General features: G+C 32.3%; 1 long non-coding RNA gene across 1 annotated transcript; it reads left to right on the top strand.

Annotated features, from left to right (window-relative positions):
- Positions 1 to 829: 829 nt before the first annotated feature.
- LOC135147373 (uncharacterized) lies at positions 830 to 1,589 on the top strand. The gene is made up of 3 exons (XR_010284951.1): positions 830 to 842; positions 969 to 1,010; positions 1,395 to 1,589. It is a non-coding gene; the product is annotated as an uncharacterized LOC135147373 (long non-coding RNA).
- The last annotated feature ends 24,174 nt before the right edge of the window (positions 1,590 to 25,763 follow it).

Genomic DNA, 25,763 nt, shown 5'->3' with positions numbered 1-25,763 from the left:
AAACCAAACAACTAGTTGAAGTTGGTTTAATTTTAAATATTGACTTTACAGCTTTGATTTATATAGAAGAGGAGGTGATGTATCTCTCATATCTCCTCGATGTGGGACTAAAAGTAGTCCAAAATGAATAAGCTTGGGTTGCAAGTGTTGGCTTCATAACATTATATGGAGAAAGAGATTATAAATCTCTATTTGCTCAACAATGTGGGACTTGACCAAGTCCTTTATTAAATAAAAGCTTTAAAACTTAAATTACTTGGAAATATTGGAGCCAAGAGAAAGCTCAAAGACTTTCTTGAGTAGAAAGGTGAGCTAGTTAGGGATATATATAGATGTTGAGGGCAAGATGGCTCCAATATCTTCTCAATGTGGGATGGGTGATCTATTACAAAGAGAATAAAGTCTACAAACCACATCTAAAAGAAAAGGGGACAAGGAGGGATATTTATAGCAAGAGCCAAGACACTAATTAATAAAACTTGTTGATACTAGCAAGACATGCATCCTTTCCACTTAGGCACCATGCTAGCTCCCGATAACTTCTTTTCTTTAATCTTCATTTTCGTACCACATTGATAACTTGACACTATATTCTTGTGAATATAACCAATGACCTAGTATCTAATTAAGAAAATTAGAGAAGCAAGGCAAGAGCAAGTTGTGGGCGTCACCCCTAACGCCAAGTTGGACAAGTCGTTGGCGCCACCCGACGCCAACTTTTCTTAAAACCTCATTGTTGTACCACATCGATTAGAGATGGAAGGAAAGCCACACCTTTCCTTATATAAACACAACAAACTCCAACTTTCTAAAAATAGGAAGCTCACAACCTGTTAAATCTAGTAAGTCTACTGACTTATTATTTTTATAGTTTTATTAATTTAATTGTTTTTATTTGAATAGTAGTAATTGGAGTCTTAATATAAGCATGATATTATAATAATAAAATAAATGTGTGAATATTTTAGGGAACGAAGTTGTTGGAGATTTTAACTAGGACATTGTACACTGTAAGTATATACTGTACCCTTCACTGGTAATATTTTATGATGTTTTGGCAAACATTGTTTTGATGATTTTCTGATGAGAAATGAGTATTCTTACATTTGTTCTGTGTGTGATGCTTCCTTTGTGAAGTAGTGTGATACTTCCTTCGGGAAGGAAAGCTAAACCAATTGTTTAGCTGGCCGGGATCCCCAACAGTAGAATGTGTGAACTTGTGAACATGCTTGAATACTCATACTCATCTCGATGTGTGAAACTGTTTTGATGACTCTGTGGAATTATTGATTTTATCAATTAAAGCTTTGTGAATAAAACTCAGTTGATTCGTACAATATATGCTTGCTGAGCTTTATGAGCTCATCTTTTCTTTTCATGTACTAACTCTACAGGAAAGGATTCCGGAGAAGGTTATTCCGGCAAGGGTAAAAATGTGGTGAACTGAAGTGCTAGACCTGGTTGGATTAGCAATAAAACTTTAGTAGTAGTATATGTAATCGGGAGAAGTGTTTTAAATATGTATTTTGTGATAAACCTGAACTTTTAGAGGCGTATGATGTAAGACTTTTGATGTAAGGTTAAATGTACCTTTACCTTATGCTGAAATGTTAAGTTGAGATTATGAAGATATATTTTGGTTTGTTTAGTAGAATGACATCCCCGGGTCGGGTTGCCGAGGTCATCCCGGGCCAGGGGGCGTCATAGGAACAAAGTATCTAAATGAGAAAAAAAATATCTTGAATATGTATGGTGCGGTCATCTGAAAGACCAATACATCTCTTTTCACGAGCTCATGCTCCGTCACAACCCTTTTCCAACCAGCACTCAGACCATGGTGTTTTGCTAGATATGTCGTGTCCCTGTCTTGGCCAACTTCATCCACCAAGACGACTTTAACATTTTCACTCGGCATGCACAAATTACCAAAGTCGGCTGGTAATATCTATATTCGAAATAAATACAAAAGAAATTTTGTAATTTAATAATGACGACTTTGTCAACAAAAGTAATAAACAAATACTTTTAAGAGAAGAGTATGAGATGCATACCAACCAAAAACTGTTGGAAACATTGGAGTGAACTATTGGTTTTGAAAATTTAGGATATTGAACGGGTATGCTTTGAAGCACTTTTTCTGCCCGATCTATAACTTTCTTCGAATCCTCGTCTTGATATAAGCCATTAATAAGAGTTCGCTTCTGGCTCGAGCTAAATTTGTCAAAAACCAGATAAGTTGATAGAACTATGAATCATTATTGAAGACTATTAGCTTAATTGCTTTTAGAATATTACAAATAAGGGGCAATAATTACAATAGAATATTTTTACCTCACTTCTCCTTGAACAACTAAATTGCCCGCTAGTGAACACAAGACAACTTTACTATTTAGTTTAGTTTAATCAAATAACAAAATTATGTATGAATGGACTGCAGTTTTCGGCAAAATGTTCACTATCAAATTCCTAATGGCACTTCATCAAATTATACTGTCATTATAATTTTACATTAATATTGAAATAAGAATATATATTATTAAATAAGTTATTGAGAGGAACAAAATTGAACTTTCTACCAGTATAAGGACCATTGTGTGGAAAGACCGATTTACCAGCCTTGATCGTTAGGCGTTGCTACGGAAGCGAGCGAGCACCTGGAGAAGAAAATCAATATATCACTTATGGAGAGTCTTATCATTGGTAATGCATGAGTACCAATTTAGCACAAAATATTAGTCATATAAATAGTTTTGTAAAGTAATATGACGTGAATTAAAAAATAAGAAACAGAATGATATTTCATCACACGCACTCTCTCTCTCTCTCCCTTTTGTCCTCTCTATAAACACTTTATTTTTCCAGTAAATTTTTATATGATCTCGCGTGGTCTTGTATTTTTCTCAACTAATTTTCTCAATTATATAGAAAACAACAAAACAGTTCATGATTCGTAGTCGTTTATAGTGGTTGCTTCATAGTGTTTTCTTATTTGAAAATTTAAAAAAATAGCTGGTATCTAATAGTTTTAATGCTTATAGTTTTTTGTTTGACAAAATAGTGATATTTTTGTTCTAGATAACTAATATAACAGCTGAACTGAGTTGAGGTGTTAAATTAATTGTGGGCACATAAACTATTTGAGTAATTGCAGCTAAGATATGTTAGCTTAGACTACACTTGGAGTGTTAAGGAAGGTGATTCAATGCGTTCCTGCAACCCTGACTTTTAGTAAGGGCAAGTTCAACTATATCCTAGTACATTTTTTATAAATAATATAAACTAAAGGACACTAGAGATTTAACATCTTTATTCTGTATGTTAACTGAAACAATAATTCCTATATTCATTCCTCATTGAAATAATAAAAATTTATTTAAACTAGTAGTAGATGGAAAATAGTGGGGACAAAAAATGTATGAAGTTTAAACTAGTGAGGACCTTAAGCATAGAAAAGGAGGTAAATGAATATTTTAGTCCAAACAATGAAATAGAAGATGACTAGTGCTTACCTTGAAATAGGGGGTGTTGAGGTTGTCCAAGTGATTTAGGGAATCACTATGATACTCTTCGAATACTACTTTATATCACATTCCCTATATTTGAGCTTAGAAACTCATTTAGTGAAGGTGTTGGACTTGCTATAAGAGTACTGGAAGAAAAGGAAAGTGAGAACTATTTAGTAACAACAGGTTAAGCCTATGGGAAAATTCAAAGAGGTCTCAGCTAGAAATCATCTTAAAATTAAAGGGGATTTTTGTCCTTCTTGCAAGGCGAAGAAGAAAGACCAAGACATGAATGCATAAACCCATGTCACTTCATGATCTCTCTAGAGAATGGGAACAACAATGTGGAGATAAGAGGCATGTTATATAGGTCAAAACCAGAGATGTCTCTTGATATAAAGACCCAACCAAGAAACATATAGAAGTTTATGTGCATATTATTAAAGGTTTCCACAACATGAAAATTATATAACTTTAACAGCAGTGTGCTCATATTTGAATTCGTGTGCTCTACCCCCATCCCCCAATATGGAAAATTGTTTGCCTCTCCTCCTTGTTAAAGTTATAATCTTCATGTTGTGGAAACCTTTAATAAGATGCATAGAAACTTCTATATGTTCCTTTGTTGGGTCTAGTAGTACTCACAATGATGCAACCAGAATATCTATCCCCTTAATTATACCTTCAAAGTTATAATGCTCCTCTGTGTCTGCCTTGTAAAAAAATCATTCACAAATTTATTCCTAGGTTTTCTCTCAGCCTTGCCTATTTGTAATTTTTCCCCTTCTTAAGGATCTCATTCAAACAATTAATATATGAAGTCTATACTAATTGTCTTTTTTAACATAGAAATTGTTGTTAAATCTACAAATTATATGCCCGTAATTAAACACCATTGGCTCTCATTTAGGCGTTATGTCTACAACACAATGTACCTGTGATGTGATTTGTCAAAAAAAACAACACAAGCATTAGAAATACTAGATAACCATTATATTTCTATTTTCATATAAGAAATACTCTAATATAACTACAACTATTATAAACCACTACTAATCAACTCAAACATATTGGAAATCCACATATCCAATAATAAGCACCATGGATCTAACCTGATAGGAACAACACAAATTCACTTGTGTCAATTGCGATGTCAATACGTGGCGTACATTCAACTGCTCCTCAATTTTTAGGCTTACTCGGTGTACACTTTATAAAAATGGCAACCCTTGTAGCAATTTCATTTTTTTTGACAAGGTGATGATTTCTGTTGGAGTGTCCGCCCCTATCGGCGCCAAAACACTACTAAAAACTAGGCAGAGAACTCCTATATATTTGCCTTTTGTGTTTTTTAGGGTTAAAACTGCAACCGCAAGACTCGGCCGTGTTTTTTTAGGGTTAAAACGCCAGCCCACTCTAGCTTATATTTTAAATATTATTTGTTGAATTTAATTTATATTATTTATGAATATATATCATTTATTTAATTAAAATTTTCTCATTAATTATATATTGTATCTTTTATTTAATAAAAATAGATCATAAGTACGCTATTTAATAAATAATTTTTTTTAATATACATCTTATTTGATTTTGAGATAATTTTACTACTTTTTTTTTCACTTATTAGAAATAAATAATATACTAGAAGAGTATTTTTTATACTTTGAATCAAAATATTAAATCATACATTTATATAATTATTAAATATCACCATTTAAATAAATTTAGAATACTGGTTAATTGCGTATTGTAATTTTCATTTAGTAAAGATCAAAAATAGATATGGCATATTACATATAAGAAAGTATAGATTAAATTATAAAGATAAATAAAAAATATATGAAATATTCAATACGTGTATTATAGAAAGTCATTAGCACGATAAATTATGAATTAATTTAATAGAATTTAAAATTATAAAATACCCATTTACAAGCATTATATATTTGTATTTTAGAAATATAGTAAGCATGCCTTTTGTTTTGTATAAGTATTTGGATTTTCTCCTTTCAGGTAAGACAAAAAATTGAGAAAATAAACAAATGATATACATTGCAAATATATTAATTTATGTATAATGTGTAATTTGTTAAGTTTTTTTTACATACATACTCTGGTGGTGGAGACATAATCACAAATCCTCCTCCCTTTGTCATTAGCAAGCATAATACACATATTTTGCATTAAAATATGATACTTTTAGCAGATTGATTATTTTATATATAGAATATTTATTATTTATATTTATTAAGTAAAAATATGATATAGAATTAATGAGTGTTTTAAATTTATTTAAATAAAGATATAAATATTTTTAAATAATATAAATTATATTTGAAAATTATAATGTAAAATTGATTAGTTCTAAAAACTATCATATAAAAGGACACATCAAAAACAATTATGGGATTCCTTGAAGAGAAAATATCAAGGGAATAAAAGAGTTCAGCGTGCCCAACTCCAAACACTCCGTGGAGTTTTCGAGATTCTGGAGATGAAAATTGGTAAATCAGTAAATGCTGGAGAAGATATGTTAGATGTGAATATTATTGAGAAATCTTACGCACTTTGACGGAGAATTTCAATTATATAGTTTGCTCCATAGAAGAGTCAAAGGATATAGATCACTGGATGAATTGTAGAGCTCATTGCTTGTACATGAGCAGAATATAGAAAGGTTAATAGTGAAGAACAGACCCTTAAAGCTACAAGTGGTGAAATAATCGGGGGAAGAGGACGTGGATATACTAGAGGCAGAGAGGAAGAGGACGCCGAGAAAGACAACCTTTCACTAAGGCCAACATGGAGTGCTCAAGTGTCACAAGTTTGGTCCCTTTCAGTATGAGTGCCCTAACTCAGATAAATTAAAATGTCAACTTTGCAGAGTTTGATTAAGAGATGGTACTCATGGCTCATGTTGAGATGGATGATTACATAAAAGAATGGATGTGGTTTTTGGACTACGGATGTAGAACGAGGAACCTTTCATTTGGATGTAATATTATTCATAAAAGATGTGTGAAACTCGATATATAATAATTTTACGAATTTCGTCTAACGATAGAGTTATATGTTTTATATAATTTTTTAAATTAACTCATTTGAGTCAGTTTTGTAATCAGTTACCCACTTGATGCATTTGAACGTAAGTGACCTATTTGATCATTAATCCATTGTGTAAATATGATTAGGATGAAAGTTGTAACAAAAAATATAATGATAGTGTTAAGATGAATGTAACGTAATGGATAAAATAGTAATTTTAAAATTAAGTGTTCAACAACCAGTAAAATGGAAATTTCCAATTAAAAGTAAAACTAATATAAAAAGATAAGACGAGTGTTAGGCATCAATTAATCCCTAATTGAAAAACTAAAGACTAATCATTCGAAAAAAGGAGGTCGCTCGTGCTAGTCATAGTCTTACAAAGTCCTTCAATCTCGAAATCGTTGTTCCTTCATGGTAAGTACTCGATTCGCACTTCTTCTCTTCAGGGGATCTAGATTTGTATATTTTATTATATGTGGATGGTATCTGGTGTTGTATAAGTGCTTGATTCTCAATTCTCAGTATTGGATCTAGATTTGTATACTTTTGTTATATATAGATCGCACCTGTTTTGGTATAATTATGAGATATTGTAGCCGATCAATTTGATTTATGGTGCCAAACAGGGGCGGATCTATGTATGGGCTCCGGTGGGCTAAAGCCCGGGTGAGTTTTATGATACAAAAAATTTTACCAGCCTCGACGAAAGTTTGCTGATCTTTAGCCCGGTCTAAAATTTTAAAAAGCCCAACACTTTTCTCAGTTTTGGGTCTGGAACTTTATTAGTTAACCAGAGTTGCGGTTAACTTTTATGAATTGTAACCCTATTTCGGTTTTATTCATGTAATTTTGTATTTTAAATATAAATTTGTTTAGTTTAGCAACTCTTATAGTAACAAGGATGATGAATTTATTTATTTGCCATTTATTTCAGCTTATGAAATTTATACATTAAATTATATATCAATTTATCCAATTTTAGTATATACTCACACAATCATATCTCACATATAATAGAAACCTTTAAATTAATAATTTGTAAAGAGATTGTCTCTTTAAATTGATAAAAACATTCTAGGCATAAGTCAAGATATATATTGACATTAAGCAATCCATGAATCTGAAATTTAAATTTTTAAAGTAAATTATAGTGTTTAATCTTGGCTCAACCCTTATATAAAGTGATCTTTATAATTATATACATATCTTTTTTTTTGAAAGAATTATATACATATCTTATACACTTTATGGATATGAATTGTTATGGAATATTAAAAAAATGAAGGTGAAATTCGTGTTTTTGACTGCTCTTGTTTGACGAAATTCAACAGTCTTTATGAGATGCCTAGTACCTTCAACTTGAAAAAAAATGACCAATTCAAAAACATAGTTCAAGTTGTGCGGGGAAGATACCTATATAGTAGTTTCTCAAGTCTTTGAAATAATAGAATAAAAATAGGTATTTCAGATAGAATAGAGTTAATCCTTCATCTTTATTTTAAGTAGTCGATGCTTATGCATGAGTCTTGATAGTCATCTCTGAATATTTAGAATTTATATAGAACTCTACGGTTTTGAATTATTCTAATAGCTTCTTGATTGGGCTAGAAGTTACAAATATGGGCTTTGATGGAGGCCCGTGCCTTGATGTTTGACAACCCACTTATCTTAAGAGTGTACATTGGGCTTTTATTAAGCTTGATTGATTAATTATAAAAATAATAAATAAATTATAAAGCTAGCTCCTAATAAGTGGGTTTCTTCTCTTTTGGGCCTTTATTGTTCATAATATTTTAGTGTCATATTTTAACCCTTATCTTTTATCAACCAACTTTCGAGAAAACATTAAAAGTTTTCGTGAATATTAGTTCAAAAGTCTCATATTTTTTGAAAATTTTGCAGTGCTCCCGGATGTTTTATGACATTCTTTGGTTTATTTTTCCTGACCTAATTTTGTAATAGGGCCAAAAAGAAATCATTTTTGGATTATTTATTAATTTTCAAGATTTTTGTCTAATTAATTCTGATTTTTAGAATCATTTCATTGAACTCACAGTATTTTTGAAATCTCTAGATATAATTTTCATAATTATCTTTTAAATATTTCTTGTGGCATGGAGTATTTTGGAAATAATAAATATATATGTACACTCATGCATAAAATATTACTGATAACAACATAATTTTTTTTTCTAATTTGTATTAACTAAAATGAAACAACTAATAATTAAAAATCAAACTATCTTTCCTTTAATCCAAACTTCTCAACTTAAAATCTTTACTTCAGCAACTTCGGCATTTCTTCAAACTTCACTGCTGGCATCGCTCCTCATACAAATTTTGATGACGTATAAGAATGTGCTTACTATAACCCTGGAAGACAGGGTTCTTGGTCAATCTATAGATGACTTGTTATCAAGGTAAATTATCACTAAACTTGGGCCAACATCAGTATCTGTATTAACAAATTTCTTAACCAAATTCCTTGGCACATGCCGCAGCTGTGGCTGTCATTATTCAGTTTCACAAGAAGATAAGGCAACACACTTCTGCTTTTGAGACACCCATGTTATCAAATTCTCGTTCATGTAAAAAGACAATCTTTTGAAACTTGGAGTGTTACTATTTTAAATTTTAAAATTTAAAATTTTAAAATATGCATATTTTAAAATTTTAAATTTTCTGTGTCTTATTCCCAGCCATGATCGACACACTCGACAACATCAACAACTCAAAACTTAGCTAGCGATTGAGGGTTCGAGTCATACGGGTTTGGAATACTATTTCATCCATTTCTGACAGGTTGCTGGCAGTGAACCTTATAGTGCTGGACAATGATGTATAATCTTTTTAACCTAAATCTATTTAACTTTATAATCGTTGAAATTGTTATAACCAAAGTATAAATATGATTTTTTTAGTACTATCAATCCTTGCTCATATACATTTGTTTCTATTTGTTTCGAGTACATAAAATTCCCATTCATGCCATTATTACCCCGGAAAAGTGGAACAACATGACTGAACCTGTGGTCGAAGGCCATGTCTATGAAATATCTGAATTTTTGGTCAGAGAGTTGAGAGTCAGTATAAGGCCCCTGTCGACGACTAAATGTATTGTATTCACACCTTCGACCGTTATGCATTCTGTCATGGCAGTTGAATATAATATCCCGGTGAATTACTTTCAGTTTACTCCAATCCCAGCAAATTGAACAATTACGTTATGTTAACACAAGAGATGATCACGGTGTGCATTGTATAAGTATACCGATTTGCTTCACTTTTTGTTTGACAGGTCACCAATTCGTGTTTAAAATTCCTAGTCTACTTCATCTAAAAAGTTTATGTACAAGCTAACATTTTTATGATACCTGTATGTCTTGATGAATTGCTGTAAATCCACAGATATAATCGGTGGGGTGGAGGATCCCGGTAATGTCTCCGACATACGTACTCGATTGGGTCAGAGGACGGGACACTCATTTACAATAACCGATGGTTTAGACTCCTGCAACATCAAAGTCTGGGAAGATCAGCAATCAAAGTTCCATGTGTTGTTCAACCAGAATCTGAACACCGGAGTTGTTGTGATATTGACATGCATGCGGTTTCAGCCTTTGTTACGTAAGGCACTGCATATTCAGCGTATACTTGGTCCACACAATTCACTGCAGCGATATACTTCTTAAGCAAGAACAGAAGTGCATAAAAGTCATAAAGATATTGAGATGCAAATCGGAAACCATCCAGTTTTAATAGGGATAAACATTATGTTCTAGTTATACGAACATTAATCATGTATTTATAGGTGCAGAGAGACATGTGTGCTACTCTTTTCCATAATTAAATAATCTGGAAGAGGCAGATTAAAAAAATTTGCAAGCTACTACATTCCATAAATAATCTGAAACAGAATCAGATTAATTTATGCCAAGATATATACCATATCAATTAATCTGAAACAAAAAAGTAGTTTTTATTTTGGATATGTTCTCTTTTTCCATAATTAAATAATGTGGAACAGAATCGGATTAAAAAAGTTGCAAACTACTATATTTCATAAATAATCTGAAACAGTATCAGATTAATTTATGCCAAGATATATACCATATCAATTAATCTGAAACAAAAAAATTAGTTTTTATTTTTGATATTTTTCATCCAAAAATTCCGGAAAATTAGAAAAATAGAACGGAGCTATCTGAGAGGCGCCACCTACAGCCCCTCGCTTCTCCTTTATATAAGTATATTGATTGATTGATGATTGATAGTAGCATCCATAATAAAATTATATTATAAAACTAATTAAATAAACAACCACTATATTTGGTCCAACTATTGTTGTTCCTTTTTGCATAAAAAATTAACGGATTAGTTAACTTATTCAGTGATACTATCTTAAAATAAAAATTATTTTGTTACTTATTTTATATATATTTTATTTGAATTTGTGTAATCTAATATTAGAAATTAAAATACTCAAATAAGTATTTATAAAACTAGAAACGAAATGTATGCACATGTGATGTATATTATATATAATAATATGTATAATTTATGGAGTGATCATAAATAAAAATTTGAGTATCTTTAAATTATGTGATGTTATGTAATTATTTTATTTAGGTGACCTTTGGCTTGTGAATGACTTTGTCCTTTAACTTGACTCTTGACCCTTCATTATACTTGTAACCTATTTTCCATGGCCTATATAAAGGCATTTTGTATTGCTTGAAAGGATATGAAATTTTTTCTCTATTCTTGATGTGCGGAAAATAATACCTTTAAGTCGCAAGCGCATCTCGTTATAGTAATTTATGATTCGTCCACAGAGATTAAAATTATTTTCGAAATCCTTTACTATTAAGCTAGGCGGAATAGAACAATTAATTAGTGGAGGGGTTTTTTTTCTAAATTAAATCTAAGACTTTGAAAGGAATTTAAGGAAAACTCGGCGTGAGTATTTTAATCAAAACAAAAACTTAATTCTACCTACAAAATTTCAATTTGATTAATACAATAAATAAAGTAACGTCAAAGAAAATACAGCAAAACTCGATTAACCAGCCAAACAAAAGTAAACTCAAACCAAAAACTAAAACAAAGCAGACCCTGGCAATAATTTGAAGGATAAATTAAATAGAAATCCACAGAACAACAGCTTGACTCGGAACTATGTATCAACACACAGCCACCCGGTTGCCATGATTCATGAGATCTTGATCAACTATTTCATCAATTAGATTGACGTGCATAGGTTGATCATAGAAATCATCGGATTGCTTCCCTACATGAAATATGTTGAGGTCGATTGTCATGTTTCCAAATGTTAGCTTCATTAAGCCATTCTTACAATTAATCAACGCGTTGGATGTATCTAAAAAGGGTCGTCCTAAGATGATGGGAATTTGATTCTTTGGATTCTTAACCGGCTCGGTCTCTAGGACGACAAAATCTACGGGAAAAACAAAGTCACCTACTTTAATTAGCAGGTCTTCGATCATTCTCTTAGGAATTTTCACGGATCGATCGGCTAATTGAAGTGTGACATTAGTTTGTCGGAGCTCCCCTAAACCTAAAGCTTGGTAGACAGAATATGGAAGGAGATTAACACTAGCCCCTAAATCAAGTAACGCCTTATCCACAAAAGTTTCTCCTATGACACATGAAATTGTAGGACAACCGGAGTCCTTGTATTTCACGGGGATTTGGTTTGAGAGAATCGAACTAATGTGAGATGTAAGGAAAGCTTTCTTAGGGACACGATTGGTTCTCTTATGGGTACATAACTCCTTAAGACACTTAGCATATGAAGGAATTTGTTGAATTGCATCTAAAAGGGGTATGTTGACCTTGACTTGCTTAGACACTTCCAAAATCTTCTCCATTTGAGCCGATTGCTTCGGTGAAATAAGTCTTTGTGGGTAAGGGACTCTCGGTTTATAGACCACTTCACTTTGCAACTCGGGTTCCGGGTTTGGATCACTCGACTCCTCACGGGCTTTTGAACACTCGGGTTTGTCATGATTAATGGTAGTAATGGGTGGACTCGAATCCCCTTTCTTACCAAGGTTCTCACCAACGTGGGTATCTATTTGCTTACCCGACCTAAGAGAAATGACCGTATGCACATTATTCGGGGGTCTTTGATTAAGTGGAAATTTTGGGTTCGGCTCCGGTTGACTTGGGAATTTGTTCTTTTCTCGCTCACACAACGTGCTTGCTAATTGACTCAATTGGGACTCTAACTTAGAGACGGCTTGCACATTAGAATGCAAAAGTTGCCTATCTTGGGTTAAAGTTTGCATGAAAGTTTGCTGGGATTGAGTAAAATTAGTTTGCGATTTCACTAAGGCCTCTATGCTTTTTTCTAAGGAATTGAGTCTCTTATCCGAATCATTAAAACCGGGAGGATTCAAAGGAGCTTGACTCGGGTTTTGATAATTCGGAAAAGAATTGGGATTGGGCCTAGGAAAATTAGGTTGTGGGGCTTGAAAATTTTGCCCTTGGTTCCACGAGAAATTCGGGTGATTCTTCCACCCGGGGTTGTACGTTGGTGCAAAAGGGTCATTTCTAGGATTAGGTTGAAACATCGCGTTCACTTGCTCAAACTTGTGGGATTGTTGGATCTCGGGATAGGGAGCATTATAGTTCGGGAACATAGGCAAAGATGAAGGGCCACTATGAGACTCTAAAGCTTCGAGTCTCTTAGTAAGGGTTGCTAATTTGGCATCGGTTTCCACATTGTTTCCTATCGAATGCAAACCCCTAGAGCTAGACGACTCGATCGACTTTTTAGGTTCCCTAGTAGACCCCCATAACATTGTTTTTTCGGCTAAGTCCTCGAAAAATTCCCACCCTTGGTCCTCATCTTTCTCCATGAATTTTCCTTGGCACATAGACTCTAATAACACGGTGGTTTGACTATCTAAGGCCTCGTACACAATCTTACAAAGTCTCCATTTCTCTATTCCATGGTGGGGGCATTGTGATAGAAGATTTTTAAAACGATCAAAGAATTTCCAAAAAGACTCGTTTTCCCTTTGATGGAATTGATTTATTTCATTTGTAATTCGAGTCGTTTTATGGTTTGGAAAATACTTTTTAAGAAACATTACCACAAACCCCTCCCAAGTGGAAATAGAATTGACGGGTAGACTATACAACTATTTTTTAGCATTTTCTTTTAAAGCAAAGTTGATTAGTCTAAGCCGAATGGAACCTTCACTCAATTGTTGGAGTTTTTGCAAACCGCAAACCCCCTCAAATTCTTGAATAAAAAGATAGGGATCCTCACCTTCACTCCCTAAAAATTTAGGCAACATACTAATGTGATGTGCCTTGATTTCGAAATTATTCCCATTAACGGGAGGAAGGGTGATGCACGATGGTTGAGCGGAATGGGATGGGTAACAACGGTCTTTAAGAGACAATGCCATGTTTACTATCGGTTCGCTAGCTTGTATGGGTTCGGAGTCCGAAGAGGACGAAGAAGGAATTTCGATGATCGGTCTAACTAAACTAGACGATTCGAACCTAACCCAAGTAGTTCGCATACACAAGCTAGTAAACACGTAGCAAATAAGTGCGAAAAAAATAAAACAAACAAAAGAAAGGGTGTAAAAGTGAAAGAAAAACTTAATTCTAGGGTTCCCTAATAAAAAATGAACTAGACCTTGCTCCTAACGTTAAGGACCACCAAAAACTCGATAAATCCAAAATTATTCGGACCGGTTTGGCCAGTTTGGAGCAGGCATTGCCAATAGGCCAATCTCCGCGCTTAGACACCAAACCTTAATCGGCCAGGTAAGCTTTCGCTTGCCCTTAGACACCGAAGAGTCGGAATAATTAAAGATTATCTCGTTCTTTAGGTACCTTCCTAATTGAGCGCGAAATACTAGGGGCTAACGTCTAATTCAATTTTATTAAAAGGCTAGGGAAATGCAAAATGTGGAAATTAAGTTGTTGTGGGCCAAGGAAAGAGTGATGAAATCCCTTCCCTTATCTTGTCAGTGGTTTTGCCCTTAAGATTTTTTTAAAATGATGCACCACACAACGAGATAATAAAAGCAGTAAACAAATATGGATGCTTCTACACTACGTGTTTTACTCTAAAGAAAGAAAGAAATTAACGCACCTTAGGGTCCTCCAGCGATCACCACAAATATAGGTACGAAAATTTAAAAACAAAAATTAAAATCTAAATGATGTGCCCTAAGTGATTAAATGCATGATGCGACACATATGTAGTTCTAACTAATATTTTTGGATTTTAAATTTTTGATTTGTTTGTGTTTTTCAATTTTCAAATTTGTTTGTGATTTTCTAAATAGAGGCGAAAAATAAGGGCGGAGAGATACGGGTTACCAAAGCAAGCTTCCAAATTCGAGCAAAATTTGTCCACTTTACTCCATGATTCCCGAATATTCCTCCTCAAAATAAAGAACAAAAAATGAGAAAACAAACTAATCCAATAGATTAAAAATAAAGGAGCGAAAAATTAATTATAATCCCCGGCAGCGGCGCCAAAAACTTGATGTGCGGAAAATAATACCTTTAAATCGCAAGCGCACGATCTCGTTATAGTAATTTATGATTCGTCCACAGAGATTAAAATTATTTTCGAAATCCTTTACTATTAAGCTAGGCAGATTAGAACAATTAATTAGTGGAGGGGTTTTTTTCTAAATTAAATCTAAGACTTTGAAAGGAATTTAAGGAAAACTCGGCGTGAGTATTTTAATTAAAACAAAAACTTAATTCTACCTACAAAATTTCAATTCGATTAATACAATAAATAAAGTAATGTCAAAGAAAATACAGCAAAACTCGATTAACCAGCCAAACAAAAGTAAACTCAAACCAAAAACTAAAACAAAGCAGACCCTGGCAATGATTTGAAGGATAAATTAAACAGAAATCCACAGAACAACAGCTCGACTCGGAACTATGTATCAACACACAGCCACCCGGTTGCCATGACTCAGTGCTCACTCACTACAACTCAGCTGTACTACGACTTAAAACAGAACTCAAAGCAACATAAACGGACTCTGGGCAACAACGCAGCAAATCCAAAACAAACCCAGCAGAAACGAACTCGAATATACACAACTCAGTACCAAAAACTAAACAGAGTAGAGACCACAGGAAATCGACACAGCAATGAGACCCAGCAAACATATAAAACGCAGCGGTACTCGACTAAAACAGCAGCCGGAAGGAGTGAAAAGGATTCAAAAATGACTCGGTACTGTAGCCACAAACTCGACAAAACCCAGCAGAAAAAAACGGAACAAACTCTACTAAAACTCACTAAACTCAGAACAAACCCGGCTACGAGTCGAAGAAACAGAGCACAACTCAGCGAAGCACAACTAAAACACAGCAAACCCGGCTCGTTGGAAAAGGTTTGCAAGGGAGCATGAGCTTGTGAGAGGAGATATATTGGTATTTCATATGATCACACATTACATATTCAAGGTATTGTTTTTCTAATTTAGATACTTTGTTTGTACACGTTGAAGTTCCACCCTTAATATAATTCGATCGTGCATTTACTCATGCGTAACGGTTGACATATGTAAGGGTGGAACAAAGTATCTAAATGAGAAAAAAAAATATCTTGAATATGTATGGCGCGGTCATATGAAAGACCAATACAACTCTTTTCACGAGCTCATGCTCCGTCACAAACCTTTTCCAACCAGCACTCAGACCATGGTGTTTTGCTAGATATGTAGTGTCCCTCTCTTGGCCAACTTCATCCACCAAGACGACTTTAACATTTTCACTCGGCATGCACAAATTACCAAAGTCGGCTGGTAATATATATATTCGAAATAAATACAAAAGAAATTTTTTAATTTAATAATGGCGACTTTGTCTACAAAACTAATAAACAAATACTTTTAAGGGGAGAGTATGAGATGCATAGCAACCAAAAACTGTTGGAAACATTGGAGTGAACTATTGGTTTTGAAAATTTAGGATATTGAACGGGTATGCTTTGAAGCACTTTTTCTGCATGATCTATAACTTTCTTTCGAATCCACGTCTTGATATAAGCCATTAATAAGAGTTCGCTTCTGGCTCGAGCTAAATTTGTCAAAAACAAGATAAGTTGATAGAACTATGAATCATTATTGAAGACTATTAGCTTAATTGCTTTTAGAATATTACAAATAAGGGGCAATAATTACAATAGAATATTTTTACCTCACTTCTCCTTGAACAACTTAATTGCCCGGCTAGTGAACACAAGATAACTTTACTATTTAGTTTAGTTTAATCAAATAACAAAATTATTTATAAACGGACAGCAGTTTTCGGCAAAATGTTCACTATCAAATTCCTAATGGCACTTCATCAAATTATACTGTCATTATAATTTTACATTAATTTTGAAATAAGAATATATATTATTAAATAAGTTATTGAGAGGAAAAAATTGAACTTTCTACCAGTATAAGGACCATTGTGTGGAACGACCGACTTACCAGCCTTGATCGTTAGCCGTTGCTACTGAAGCGAGCGAGCTCCTGGAGAAGAAAATCAATATATCACTTATGGAGAGTCTTATCAATTGTCATGAGTACCAATTTGGCACAAAATATTAGTCATATAAATAGTTTTGTAAAGTAATATGACGTTTAGGGGTCATGAATTGATAAATAAGAAACAAAATGATATTCTCTCTTTCTCTCTCTCTCTCCCTCTCTCTCTCTTTCTCTTATTTTTCTAGTAAATCAAGGAGAAGTGAGGTAAAAATATTGTTAATCAAATAGAAGTGAGGTAAAAATATTGTATCGTAATCATTGCCCCTTATTTGTAATATTTTCAGAGCAATTAAGTTAATAGTCTATAATAATGATGCATAGTTGTATCAACTTATCTTGTTTTTGACAACTTTAGCTTGAGCGGGAGGAAGACTCTTATTGATAGCCTATATCAAGACGAGGATTCTAAGAAATCTGTTATAGATCGGGCAGAAAAAGCGATTCAAAGCATACCACTTCAATATCCTAAATTTTCAAAACCGATGGTTCAATCCAATATTTCCAACAGTTTTTGGTTGGTATGCATCTCATACTCTCCTAGTAAAACTATTTGCTTATTGGTTTTGTAGACAAAGTCATTATTATTGAATTAAAAATTTTCTTTTGTATTTATATCGAATATAGATATTATTAGTCGACTTCTGTAATTTGTACATGCCAAGTGAAGATGCTAAAGTTGTCTTGGTTGATGAAGCTGGCCAAGAGAGAGACACAACATATCTAGCAAAACACCATTGTCTGAGTGCTCGTTGGAAAAGGTTTGCAATGGAGCATGAGCTTGTGAGAAGAGATATATTGGTATTTCATATGATCACACATTACATATTCAAGGTATTGTTTTTCTCATTTAGATACTTTGTTTGTACATGTTGAAGTTCCACCCTTAATATAATTCGATAATGCATTTACTCATGCGTAACGGTTGACATATGTAAGGGTGGAACAAAGTATCTAAATGAGAAAAAAATTATCTTGAATATGTATAGTGCGGTCATCTAAAAGACCAATACATCTCTTTTCACGAGCTCATGCTCCGTCGCAAACCTTTTCCAACCAGCACTCAGACCATGGTGTTTTGCTAGATATGTCGTGTCCCTCTCTTGGCCAACTTCATCCACCAAGACGACTTTAACATTTTCACTCGGCATGCACAAATTACCAAAGTCGGCTCGTAATATCTATATTCGAAATAAATACAAAAGAAATTTTTTTAATTTAATAATGACGACTTTGTCAACAAAACTAATAAACAAATACTTTTAAGGGGAGAGTATGAGATGCATACCAACCAAAAACTATTGGAAACATTGGACTGAACTATCGGTATTGAAAATTTAGGATATTGAATGGGTATGCTTCGAAGCACTTTTTCTGCACCATCTATAACTCTCTTAGAATCCTCGTCTTGATATAGGCTATTAATAAGAGTTCGCCTCCGGCTCGAGCTAAAGTTGTCAAAAACAAGATAAGTTGATAGAACGATGAGGGGCAATTAGCTTAATTGATAAGACTATTAGCTTAACTGCTTTTAGAATATTACAAATAAGGGGCAATGATTACAATAGAATATTTTGACCTCACTTCTCCTTGATCAACTAAATTGCCCTGCTAGAGAACACAAGACAACTTTACTATTTAGTTTAGTTTAAACAAATAACAAAATTATGTATGAATGTACTGCAGTTTTCGGCAAAATGTTCACTATCAAATTCCTAATGACACTTCATCAAATTATATTGTCATTATAATATTTCATTAATTTTGACATAAGTATATATATTATTAAGAAAGTTATTGAGGGGAACAAAATTGAACTTTCTACAAGTAGAAGGACCATTGTGTGGAAAGACCGACTTACCAGCCTTGATCGTTAGGCGTTGCTACGGAAGCGAGCGAGCTCCTGGAGAAGAAAATCAATATATCACTTATGGAGAATCTTATCATTGGTAATGCATGAGTATCAATTTAGCACAAAATATTAGTCATATAAATAGTTTTGTAAAGTAATATGACGTAAATTAAAAAATAAGAAACAGAATGATATTTCATCACACGCACTCTCTCTCTCTCCCTTTTGTCCTCTCTATAAACACTTTATTTTTCCAGTAAATTTTTATATGATCTCGCGTGGTCTTGTATTTTTCTCAACTAATTTTCTCAATTATATAGAAAACAACAAGACAGTTCATGATTCGTAGTCGTTTATAGTGGTTTCTTCATAGTGTTTCTTATTTGAAAATTTAAAAAAAAAGCTGGTATCTAATAGTTTTAATGCTTATAGTTTTTTGTTTGACAAAATAGTGATATTTGTGTTCTAGATAACTAATATAACAGCTGAACTGAGTTGAGGTGTTAAATTAATTGTGGGCACATAAACTATTTGAGTAATTGCAGCTAAGATATGTTAGCTTAGACTACACTTGGAGTGTTAAGGAAGGTGATTCAATGCGTTCCTGCAACCCTGACTTTTAGTAAGGGCAAGTTCAACTATGTCCTAGTACATTTTTTATAAATAATATAAACTAAAGGACACTAGTGATTTAACATCTCTATTCTGTATGTTAACTGAAACAATAATTCCTATATTCATTCCTCTTTGAAATAATAAAAATTTATTTAAACTAGTAGTAGATGGAAAATAGTGGGGACAAAAAATGTATGAAGTTTAAACTAGTGAGGACCTTAAGCATAGAAAAGGAGGTAAATGAATATTTTAGTCCAAACAATGAAATAGAAGATGACTAGTGCTTACCTTGAAATAGGGGGTGTTGAGGTTGTCCAAGTGATTTAGGGAATCACTATGATACTCTTCGAATACTACTTTATATCACATTCCCTATATTTGAGCTTAGAAACTCATTTAGTGAAGGTGTTGGACTTGCTATAAGAGTACTGGAAGAAAAGGAAAGTGAGAACTATTTAGTAACAACAGGTTAAGCCTATGGGAAAATTCTAAGAGGTCTCAGCTAGAAATCATCTTAAAATTAAAGGGGATTTTTGTCCTTCTTGCAAGGCGAAGAAGAAAGACCAAGACATGAATGCATAAACTCATGTCACTTCATGATCTCTCTAGAGAATGGGAACAACAATGTGGAGATAAGAGGCATGTTATATAGGTCAAAACCAGAGATGTCTCTTATCATAAAGACCCAACCAAGAAACATATATATAGAAGTTTATGTGCATCTTATTAAAGGTTTCCACAACATGAAAATTATATAACTTTAACAGCAGTGTGCTCATATTTGAATTCGTGTGCTCTACCCCCATCCCCCAATATGGAAAATTGTTTGCCTCTCCTCCTTGTTAAAGTTATAATCTTCATGTTGTGGAAACCTTTAATAAGATGCATAGAAACTTCTATCCTCTTAATTATACCTTCAAAGTTATAATGCTCCTCTGTGTCTGCCTTGTAAAAAAATCATTCACAAATTTATTCCTAGGTTTTCTCTCAGCCTTGCCTATTTGTAATGCTTCCCCTTCTTAAGGATCTCATTCAAACAATTAATATATGAAGTCTTTACTAATTGTCTTTTTTAACATAGAAATTGTTGTTAAATCTACAAATTATATGCCCCTAATTAAACACCATTGGCTCTAATTTAGGCGTTATTTCAGTTGTCTACAACACAACGTACCTGTGATGTGATTTGTCAAACAACACAACAAAAGCATTAGAAATACTAGATAACCATTATATTTCTATTTTCATATAAGAAATACTCTAATATAACTACAACTATTATAAACCACTACTAATCAACTCAAACATATTGGAAATCCAGATATCCAATAATAAGCACCATGGATCTAACCTGATAGGAACAACATAAATTCACTTGTGTCAATTGCGATGTCAATACATGGCGTACATTCAACTGCTCCTCAATTTTCAGGCTTACTCAGTGTACACTTTATAAAAATGGCAACCCTTGTAGCAATTTCATTTTTTTTGACAAGGTGATGATTTCTGTTGGAGTGTCCGCCCCTATCGGGGCCAAAACACTACTAAAAACTAAACACTACTAAAAACTAGGCAGAGAACTCCTATATATTTCCCTTTTGTGTTTTTTAGGGTTAAAACTGCAGCCGCAAGACTGGGCCGTGTTTTTTTAGGGTTAAAACGCCAGCCCACTCTAGCTTATATTTTAAATAATATTTGTTGAATTTAATTTATATTATTTATGAATATATATCATTTATTTAATTAAAAATTTTCTCATTAATTATATATTGTATCTTTTATTTAATAAAAATAGATCATAAGTACGCTATTTAATAACTAATTTTTTTTAATATACATCTTATTTGATTTTGAGATAATTTTACTACTTTTTTTTCACTTATTAGAAATAAATAATATACTAGAAGAGTATTTTGTTATAATTTGAATCAAAATATTAAATCATACATTTATATAATTATTAAATATCACCATTTAAATAAATTTAGAATACTGGTTAATTGCGTATTGTAATTTTCATTTAGTAAAGTTCAAAAATAGATATGGCATATTACATATAAGAAAGTATAGATTAAATTATAAAGATAAATAAAAAATATATGAAATATTCAATACAGAATAATAGATCCTTAATACAGATAATACTTATATGTGTGTGTATTATAGAAAGTCATAAGCACGATAAATTATGAATTAATTTAATAGAATTTAAAATTATAAAATACCCATTTACAAGCATTATATATTTGTATTTTAGAAATATAGTAAGCATGCCTTTTGTTTTGTATAAGTATTTGGATTTTCTCCTTTCAGGTAAGACAAAAAATTGAGAAAATAAACAAATGATATACATTGCAAATATATTAATTTATGTATAATGTGTAATTTGTTAAGTTGTTTTTACATACATACTCTGGTGGTGGAGACATAATCACAAATCCTCCTCCCTTTGTCATTAGCAAGCATAATACACATATTTTGCATTAAAATATGATACTTTTAGCAGATTGATTATTTTATATATAGAACATTTATTATTTATATTTATTAAGTAAAAATATAATATAGAATTAATGAGTGTTTTAAATTTATTTATATAAAGATATAAATATTTTTAAATGATATAAATTATATTTGAAAATTATAATGTAAAATTTATTAGTTCTAAAAACTATCATATAAAAGGACACATCAAAAACAATTATGGGATTCCTTGAAGAGAAAATATCAAGGGAATAAAAGAGTTCAGCGTGCCCAACTCCAAACACTCTGTGGAGTTTTTGAGATTGTGGAGATGAAAATTGGTAAATCAGTAAATGCTGGAGAAGATATGTTAGATGTGAATATTATTGAGAAATCTTACGCACTTTGACGGAGAATTTCAATTATATAGTTTTCTCCATAGAAGAGTCAAAGGATATAGATCACTGGATGAATTGTAGAGCTCATTGCTTGTACATGAGCAGAATATAGAAAGGTTAATAGTGAAGAACAGACCCTTAAAGCTACAAGTGGTGAAATAATCGGGGGAAGAGGACGTGGATATACTAGAGGCAGAGAGGAAGAGGACGCCGAGAAAGACAACCTTTCACTAAGGCCAACATCGAGTGCTCAAGTGTCACAAGTTTGGTCCCTTTCAGTATGAGTGCCCTAACTCAGATAAATTAAAATGTCAACTTTGCAGAGTTTGATTAAGAGATGGTACTCATGGCTCATGTTGAGATGGATGATTACATAAAAGAATGGATGTGGTTTTTGGACTACGGATGCAGGAACCTTTCATTTGGATGTAATATTATTCATAAAAGATGTGTGAAACTCCATGTATAATAATTTTACGAATTTCGTCTAACGATAGAGTGATATTTTTTATATAATTTTTTAAATTAACTCATTTGAGTCAGTTTTGTAATCAGTGACCCACTTGATGCATTTGAACGTAAGTGACCTATTTGATAATTAATCCATTGTGTAAATATGATTGGGATGAAAGTTGTAACAAAAAATATAATGATAGTTTTAAGATGAATATAAGGTAATTGATAAAATAGTAATTTTAAAATTAAGTGTTCAACAAGGAGTAAAATGGAAAATTCCAATTAAATGTAAAACTAATATAAAAAGATAAGACGAGTGTTAGGCATCAATTAATCCCTAATTGAAAAACTAAAGACTAATCATTCGAAAAAAGGAGGTCGCTGGTGCTAGTCATAGTCTTACAAAGTCCTTCAATCTCGAAATCGTTGTTCCTTCATGGTAAGTACTCGATTCACACTTCTTCTCTTTAGGGGATCTAGATTTGTATATTTTATTATATGTGGATCGTATCTGGTGTTGTATAAGTGCTTGATTCTCAATTCTCAGTATTGGATCTAGATTTGTATACTTTAGTTATATATAGATCGCACCTGTTTTGGTATAATTATGAGATATTGTAGCCGATCAATTTGATTTACGGTGCCAAAAAGCTTGAGAAGCTTGAGTTAGCAACTCTTATAGTAACAAGGATGATGAATTTATTTATTTGCCATTTATTTCAGCTTATGAAATTTATACATTAAATTATATAGCAATTTATCCAATTTTAGTATATACTCACACAATCATATCTCACATATAATAGAAATCTTTAAATTAATAATTTGTAAAGAGATTGTCTCTTTAAATTGATAAAAACATTCTAGGCATAAGTCAAGATATATATTGACATTAAGCAATCCATGAATCAGAAATTTAAATTTTTAAAGTAAATTATAGTGTTTAATCTTGGCTCAACCCTTATATAAAGCGATCTTTATAATTATATACATATCTTCTTTTTTTTTTTGAAAGAATTATATACATATCTTATACACTTTATGGATATGAATTGTTATGGAATATTAAAAAAATGAAGGTGAAATTCGTGTTTTTGACTGCTCTTGTTTGACGAAATTCAACGGTCTTTATGAGATGCCTAGTACCTTTAACTTGAATAAAAATGACCAATTCAAAAACATAGTTCAAGTTGTGCGGGGAAGATACCTATATAGTAGTTTCTCAAGTCTTTGAAATAATAGAATAAAAATAGGCATTTCAGATAGAATAGAGTTAATCCTTCATATTTATTTTAAGTAGTCGATGCTTATGCATGAGTCTTGATAGTCATCTCTGAATATTTAGAATTTATATAGAACTCTACGGTTTTAAATTATTCTAATAGCTTCTTGATTGGGCTAGAAGTTACAAATATGGGCTTTGATGGAGGCTCGTGCCTTGATGTTTGACAACCCACTTATCTTAAAAGTCGATGTATATTGGGCTTTTATTAAGCTTGATTGATTAATTATAAAAATAATAAATAAATTATAAAGCTAGCTCTTAATAAGTGGGTTTCTTCTCTTTTGGGCCTTTATTGTTCATAATATTTTAGTGTCATATTTTAACCCATATCTTTTATCAACCAACATTCGAGAAAACATTAAAAGTTTTCGTGAATATTAGTTCAAAAGTCTCATATTTTTTGAAAATTTTGCAGTGCTCCCGGATGTTTTATGACATTCTTTGGTTTATTTTTCCTGACCTTATTTTGTAATAGGGCCAAAAAGAAATCATTTTTGGATTATTTATTAATTTTCAAGATTTTTGTCAAATTAATTCTGATTTTTAGAATCATTTTATTGAACTCGCAGTATTTTTGAAATCTCTAGATATAATTTTCATAATTATCTTTTAAATATTTCTTGTGGCATCGAGTATTTTGGAAATAATAAATATATATGTACACTCATGCATAAAATATTACTGATAACAACATAATTTTTTTTTCTAATTTGTATTAACTAAAATGAAACAACTAATAATTAAAAATCAAACTATCTTTCCTTTAATCCAAACTTCTCAACTTAAAATCTTTACTTCAGCAACTTCGGCATTTCTTCAAACTTCACTGCTGGCATCGCTCCCCATACAAATTTTGATGACGTATAAGAATGTGCTTACTATAACCGTGGAAGACAGGGTTCTTGGTCAATCTATAGATGACTTGTTATCAACGTAAATTATCACTGAACTTGGGCCAAAATCAGTATCTGTATTAACAAATTTCTTAACCAAATTCCTTGGCACATGCAGCAGCTGTGGCTGTCAATATTCAGTTTCATAAGAAGATAAGGCAACACACTTCTGCTTTTGAGACACCCATGTTATCAAATTCTCGTTCATGTAAAAAGACAAGCTTTTGAAACTTGGAGTGTTACTATTTTGAATTTTAAAATTTAAAATTTTAAAATATGCAAGAGTTAACTCTTGCATATTTTAAAATTTTAAATTTTCTGTGTCTTATTCCCAGCCATGATCGACACACTCGGCAACATCAACAACTCAAAACTTAGCTAGCGATTGAGCGTTCGAGTCACACGGGTTTGGAATACTATTTCATCCATTTCTGACAGGTTGCTGGCAGTGAACCTTATAGTGCTGGACAATGATGTATAATCTTTTTAACCTAAATCTATTTAACTTTATAATCGTTGAAATTGTTATAACCAAAGTATAAATATGATTTTTTTGAGTACTATCAATCCATGCTCATATACATTTGTTTCTATTTGTTTCGAGTACATAAAATTCCCATTCATGCCATTATTACCCCGGAAAAGTGGAACAACATGACTGAACCTGTGGTCGAAGGCCATGTCTATG

Source organism: Daucus carota, chromosome 6 (genome assembly GCF_001625215.2).
Source record: "Daucus carota subsp. sativus chromosome 6, DH1 v3.0, whole genome shotgun sequence".
NCBI lineage: Eukaryota > Viridiplantae > Streptophyta > Magnoliopsida > Apiales > Apiaceae > Daucus > Daucus carota.
This window is presented reverse-complemented; position numbering and strand designations above follow the sequence as displayed.